General features: G+C 36.5%; 1 non-coding gene across 1 annotated transcript; it reads left to right on the forward strand.

Annotated features, from left to right (window-relative positions):
* Positions 1-3,940: 3,940 nt before the first annotated feature.
* On the forward strand, positions 3,941-4,047 carry LOC118620534. The gene has a single exon (XR_004957449.1). It is a non-coding gene; the product is annotated as a U6 spliceosomal RNA (small nuclear RNA).
* Positions 4,048-7,530: the final 3,483 nt, after the last annotated feature.

A 7,530-nucleotide genomic window follows, 5' to 3' on the forward strand; every position in this document is an offset into this window, starting at 1 on the left:
TGTCTATGTTCATTGGTCATGCATACATGCATGTAAGTTCTGTAGTGTATCTCTCCCCCACCCCAAACCCCACTCCTCTGAGGCTTGTCAGTCTGTACCCCACCTCTATGTCTCTGGGTTAATTTTGTTCAGCAGTTTGTTTAGTTCATTATATTCCACAAATAAATGAGATTATGTGATATTTGTCTTTCTTTGCTTGGCTTATTTCACTTAGCATAATACTCTCCAGGTCCCCCCATGCCATCTCAAAAAATAAGAGATCTTTCTTTATTACAGCTGCATAGTATCCCATTGTGTACATGTACAGCCTTTTAATCCACTCATCTACTGATGGACATTTGGGTTGTTTGCAGATCTTAGCTATTGTAAATAGTACTGCTATGAACACAGGGGTACATATATTCTTTTTGATTGGTGTTTCAGGTTTCTTAGGATATATTCCTAGAAGTGGGATCACTGGGTCAAATGGCAGTTTAATTTTTAATTTGAAGAAAAAGAGAGAGAAAAACATTGATGAGAGAGAGATACATTGACTGGCTGCCTCCCACACCACTCGACCAGGGCCAGGGATCAAACTGCAACCAAGGTATGCATCTCGGACCAGAATTGAGCCTGCACCCTGGTCCGCATGCTGACGCTCCAACTACTGAGCCAAACTGGCCAGGGCAACAAAAATAAATTAATTCAGCAAAGTAACGGGATACAAAATCAACATCCAAAAATTGTGCCATTTTTATACATCAATAATGAATTCGCAGAAAGAGAAAGAAAAAAATCTCATTTACCATTGCAACAACAGAAAAATAAGATACCTTGGAATAAGCTTAACCAAGAGGTAAAAGACCTATACTTGCAAAACCACAGAACATTGAAAAAAGAAATAGAGGCAGCTGTAAACAAGAGGAAGCATATACTGTGTTCATAGATTGGAAGAACTGACGCCATTAAAATGTTCATACTAGCCCTGGTTGGTTTGGGTCAGTGGTTGGAGAATCAGCTCACGAACTGGAGGGTCTCAGGTTTGATTCCCAGTCTAGGGCATGTACCTGAGTTGCAAGTTCCATCCCCAGGCCTGGCCAAGGTTGCACAGGGGGCAACTAATCAATGTGTCTATCTCACGTCAGTCCCTCTCTCCCTCTCTCTCTCTCTCTCTCTCTCTCTCCCTCCCTCCCTTCCCCTCTATCTAAAAGTCAATGAAAAAATGCCCTTGAGTGAGGATTAACAACAAAAACAACATGTTCATGCTACCCAAAGCAGTCTGTAGATTCAACACAATCCCTATTAAAATACCAATGGCATATCTCACAGATCTAGAATAAACATTCCAAAAATTTTTATGGAAACAAAAAAGCCCCTGAATAGCCTAAGCAATCTTTAGAAAGAAGAGCAAAGTTATGGGATCATAATAATGAAAATCAAATTATAATACAAAGCTATTGTAATCAAAACAGCCTCGTATTGGCACAAGAACAGCATATAGATCAATGGAACAGAACAAAGAACCCAGAAATCAAACCAAGCCATTACGCTCAATTAATATTTAACAAAAGAGGCAAGAGCATACAGTGGAGTAAAGACAGTTCCTTCAATAAATGGTGTTGGGGAAACCAGACAGGTACATGCAAAAAAATAAAACTAGATCTCCAACTTACATCATACACAGAAATAAACTCAAAATGGATAAAAAACTTAAATGTAAGTTGTGAAACCATAAAAATCCTAGAATGAAACATAGGCAGCAAAATCTCAGACATCTCACATACCAGAATTTTAACCGATATATCTTCTAGGGCAAGAGTAATAAAGGAAAAAATAAACAAATGGGACTACATCAAACCAAAAAGCTTCTACACAGCAAAATAAACCAGTATCAAAATGAAAAGAGAACCCACTGTATGGGAGAACATATTTGTCAATGACACATCTGATAAGGGGTTAATATCCAAAATATATAAAGAACTCATACAGCTCAACAAAAGGAAAACAAATAATCCAATTTAAAAAGGGGCACAGGACCTGAATAGGCACTTCTCCAAAGAGAACATACAGATGGCCACGAGACATATGAAAAACTGCTCAAACTCACTAATTATCAGAGAGATGCACATTAAAACTATAATGAGATATCACCTCATATCTTCCAGAATGGCTAGCATCAATAAATCAACAAACATGTGCTGGCAGGGACATGGAGAAAAGTACATTGCTGGTGGGAACGCAGATTAATGCAGCCACTGTGGAAAATGGTATGGAATTTACTCAAAAAATTCTAAATGGAACTATTGTTTGACCCAGAGATCCCATTTCCAGGAATTATCCTAAGCCTGAAATACCAATCAGAAAGAATATATACACCCCTATGTTAGAGCAGTGCTATTCACAATGGCTAAGATCTGGAAACAGCCCAAGTGTCCATCAGAAGATGTGTGGGTAAAAAGCTGTGGTACATGTACACAATAGATTACTATACAGCTTTAAAAAAAAAAAAAAACGAAGGATTTCTTGCACTTTGTGACAAAATGGATGAACCTGGAGAGTATTATGCTGAGAGAAATAAGCCAGTCAGAGAAAGACAAATATCACATGATCTCACTTATAAGTGGAATCTAATTAATATAATAAACTGACAAGCAGAATAAGTCCAGAAGCATGGAGGCATGGAACAGACTGACATATCCCAGGGGAGGTGCGGGGCAGGGGGGTAGCCAGGAAGAGATTAACCAAAGAACTTACATACATATATGCATAACTAATGGACACAGTGTGGTGAAGTAGTGTACTGAAGGCCTGGGGTGGGGCAGGAGCTGGGAGTAGGGGGGTAAAAGGAGGATGGAAATTGGGGGACATCTGTAATACTGTCAACAATAAAATAATACAATTTTTTAAAAAGATAGTCTTTTTCATCCTGGCCAGTTTGGCTCAGTGGTTAGAGTGTCAGCCTTCGGACCAAAGAGTCCTGGGTTCGGTTCCCGCTAAGGGCATGTATTTTGATTGCAGTTTGTCCCTGGCCCCGGTTGGGGTCGTGTGGGTGGCAACCACTCGATGTGTCTCTCTTGCATTGATGTCTCTTTCTCTCTCTGTCCCCCCCCCCCCTTCCTCCAGCTAAAAAAAAAAAAAGATAGTTTTTTCCCCATATTATGTTGTGTTTAATTTGTGTGGTTATTTTTCACATTCGTATGCTGATGGGACCCTAGTTTTCTAAAAATAAAAATTTTGTCCTTGGATAAAATTCCACTTGGCACAATGATTATTGAATACTATATAAAGCACTGTGGGGGTTAAGAAGATAAGTTAGATACAACTCTAAGGGGATGAAGAGCACAAATGACTGATAGAAGATCATGACAGGTGTTGTCCATCAGCATCAGTTTTTGGTAGATTTCCCAAAGCTTTCTTTTCATGTTTAATTTCCAGTAGCTCCTAAGAATTTAAACAAAATGCAAATATTAAACAATCACCCAAATATGAGGTCTTCTACTCTCTGTTAGTTGTCATTTCCTTCAGTTTGCTGTCCTAGTATAAACAACATTCAAGCTCTTTAATGGACTAACATTTAGATTCCTATTCAGTGGGAGATTTGTATCCTCTAAAACAAAGAACAGTGATAAGCCAAAACAGCAGAGGAAGCTTTTAAAAGTAAGGCAGAGACTCTGGTGGAAAATTACTTAATCTTCTATGATATTAAAAGATCCAGGTGTTTTTAGATTCCGTCAAAAGTTGGATTTTTCTTTAGATAGCTCTTAAAAAAAAAACACATGTAATACTAACACCTTAAAATCCACCAATGTTATGTATAAATATTTAAGATATTCACAGACACATGCAAAACTCCAACTCCCTTTCCACACAACAGAATTAATGGAGTGTTCTTTTAAAGCAAACAATGACATTTCTCTTTGGCAGAGTTACAGAAAAACATTTTCTATTAGAAATAATTATGGTGCTCGCTTCGGCAGCACATACACTAAAATTGGAATGATACAGAGAAGATTAGCATGGTCCCTGCGCAAGGATGACAAGCAAATTTGTGAAGCGTTCCATATTTTAAAAAATAAAGAAAGAAAGAAAGAAAGAATTATGAAGACTCTCCATTCTCAGGGTGTGAATGCCATCTATTTTCAGCATACGTCATATTTATTATATTTTTTCATTTTCTTCTGTTTCAACTACTTACCCTAATATCACACCCACTACTAAACCTAAAAGTTTAGTCTTTGATAAACCAACCACATAAAGCTCACTGGTAAGTCTGACTGCCCAGCAAGTTTAGTGAACTTGTTAAATTTTTTTTTTTGTTGCACTGATATGGCAAAAATTCTTGATCCCTTATGAATTCACCTGTGTCCCTAATGACAGGTTGATTCTGCTCCCAAGAAGTTTTGATGAAGTTCATTTGCTCATAGAACCCCAAAGTAGACGTGTTTCTTTCCCAACACGCAGACATTAAAGGAAACAAAGAAAGCACTGCCCACATGTTTAATTCAGGGGAGGCCCATGGTGCCCATCCCATCATAGCCCAAGCTAAAGAGCGGGGCTTTGTTTCAATATGCTGTGACTTCACCTAACTATAGCTGAATAGGAGCCAATCTATAGCTTGGCTAGTGATCTATGACATATCCTGATGTGGAAAGTTGATGAGACCTTGTCTTGGAAATTTAAAGTAAGAAATATTAAAAAGATAAGGAGATAAGCACCTCACTCTCTTATTTTCTCAAGTTCATGATGATAATGGTAATAAAAGCATTTACAACACAGCAGAGATTAAGTGGACTGATACAATTAAAGCACTTAGTACAGGTCTGGCATTTAATAAGCATGGAAAAATGCATTATCATCAGCATTGTTATTATTTTGAGTAATTGTCTTCTATTCAAAAATGTTTCATAAGAATCCATATGTAATAATGTATGTGTAATAAGCTGAAAAATAAAAGTAATGAGGGATGATTAACCCTACCATACATGAAAATGTAAAAAGAAAACCACATTAAGTAAAATGAAAGTTATACAGAAAGAGGCAAATGTCAATTGTTCTGAATCCCCCCAATATTATAAAAATATTCATCCATATTTTTCTTCTATTACTTTCATTCTTTAGATTTAAAGCTTTAATTTACTTAGAATTTATTTTTATATAAGAGGTGAATTAGAGATTTTACTTTTCCAAGTAGCTGCAAATTGTTCCAAAAATTGTTATTAATGTTAATAATATATATTTTCTTCATTAATTTGAAATGCTACCATTATCATTAACTAAATTTACATATATATGTAATAGTAGGAAGTGTATTTCTAGGATGAAAAAATATTCTGAAGGCATTACAAATTGCTAACTGTAATTAAAAGCAAATGTTTGAGGGAAAAGTTAAGAGCAAATGTTTGGGGAAATTTTTATGAAGTCAAAAGACAAATAGCAAAAACAGAAAAATATTTGCAACACATGAAAGTGTAAGGACTAATTTCACAAAGAGCTCTTAGAAATCACTAAGAAAGGTGATTTTTCTATACAAAAATGGACAAAGGACATACAAATGACTAATAAGTATAGGAAAAATATTTAATTTCTTTATAAAATAAATGTAAATTATATGTCACTTTGCAACCATCAGATTAGCTGACTTCCATTATAACGATCATGTTATTGAAGATGTGGGAGAATTGATCCACTGCTAGAAAGAGCATAGATTGGTGCAGTGGTTTTGAGTGGCAATTTGATAATATATTTTCAATTAGAAATGTGCATTCCCTTTTAACTAACAATTATATTTCTAGATACTTGGGCAAAAAAAAAATCAAGATTATGTATAAAGATGTTCATTGCAGCCTGGCTGGTATGGCTCAGTGGGTGAGTGTCGACCCAGGCACCAAGAAGTTACCAGTTCGATTCTTGGTCAGGGCACATGCTCACATTGTAGGCCAAATCCCCAGTGAAGGGAATGGAGGAGGCGGTCAATCGATATTCTCTCTCATCGATGTTTCTCTCTCTCTCTCCCTCTCCCTTCCTCTCTCTAAAAATCAATAAAGAAAAAAATTTTTTTTAAATATTCATTGCAACATTGTTCATAAGAACAAAATTTTGGAAACAGTCTAAATGTCTATTAATAAGGCACTGGTTAAGTACATTCTGTTCACTACAATACTACACAGCCATTGTTAAATTATTACTAGATGGACAAAATGAAATACCTCTTTGGACTAGATGTAACTCAAGGGTAACCTATATATTGTTTTAAGATTTTCTATTTATACCTGCCCTCACCCTTCAGTTGATAATTAGGTCTACCCATTGTCTAATCCCAATCATTCCTACTAGAGCATAAGCCTAAAACAAACAAACAAATTTTAATGAAGAAACTACTGTTATTTACCAGTCATTTGGTTTTTATGAATAAAACTAATCAGGGCATTTTTATGATTTTGTAAATAATGCATCATTTTCTGGGTTATTATAGGTTTCAATAAATTCCAAAGCCCTTTGTTTTGTTTTATTTTTTAAAGAATTCATTTTTGCATTTAGGTGCCTTTTAATACCTCTTTTCTCTTTGGTTTGGCAATGGCTCTACATTCTTGATCCAGTTAAATGAAGGTTCTTTTTAAAGGAAGTGCTAGCCACCCTGGCCAGTTTGGCTCAGCGGTTAGAGCTTCGGCCTGCGAACAAGAGAGTCCCGGGTTCGGATCCCGTTAAGGGCACATACCTCAGTTGCAGTTTGTCCTCAGTCCTAGTTGGGGTCCTGTGGGTAGCGACCAGTCAATGTGTCTCTCTAACATCGATGTTTCTCTCTCTCTCTTCCACCCTTTCTCCCTCCCACTCTATTTGAAGAAAAATGCAAAAATGTCCTCGGGTGAGGATAAAAAAATTTTTTAAAAATATTAATAACAAAGAAAGTGCCAGCCAAAGTATATAGTCATGTGTGTCCTACCTAACCTGTAGATGCATTTGCAGAAACAAATCCTCAGGGCTCAGAATTAACAAACTTGAAGTTTCCTCAGTGGATTAGTCATTAGCTCTTAGCTGAAGAACCCTCACCTATATTTCTTTAAAGAGTAACCTCTTATCTGTTGTGAGGAAATTGAAATTTTTAACAAAGAATGTTTTTAAATTAATTTATTTATTTTTGTTATAGACGTTTCTCCTTTTACCCCCATTGATTCCCTCTCCCCCGCCCTCCCCGCCCTGTCCCCAGCTTTGTTGTTCATGTCCATCGTTTATGCATACATGCATATAAGTTCTGTGGTTTATCTCTCCCCCACTGCCTCCTCTTCTGCGGATTGTCTATGGGACTACCCCATTCCTCAGACTGTTATGTTCATTATATTTCACAAATAAGTGAGATCATATGATACTTGTCTTTCTCTGTTTGGCTTGTTTCACTTAGGATAATACTTTCCAGGTCCCTCCATGTCGTCTCAAAGGATAAGAGATCTTTCTTTCTTACAGCTGCATAATACTCCATTGTGTGTATGTACCATAGCTTTTTTATCCATTTGTCTACTGATGGAAACTTGGACTGTTTCCAGATCTTAGCTATTG

Source organism: Molossus molossus, unplaced genomic scaffold (assembly GCF_014108415.1).
Source record: "Molossus molossus isolate mMolMol1 unplaced genomic scaffold, mMolMol1.p scaffold_m16_p_7, whole genome shotgun sequence".
In the NCBI taxonomy this organism is placed as follows: domain Eukaryota; kingdom Metazoa; phylum Chordata; class Mammalia; order Chiroptera; family Molossidae; genus Molossus; species Molossus molossus.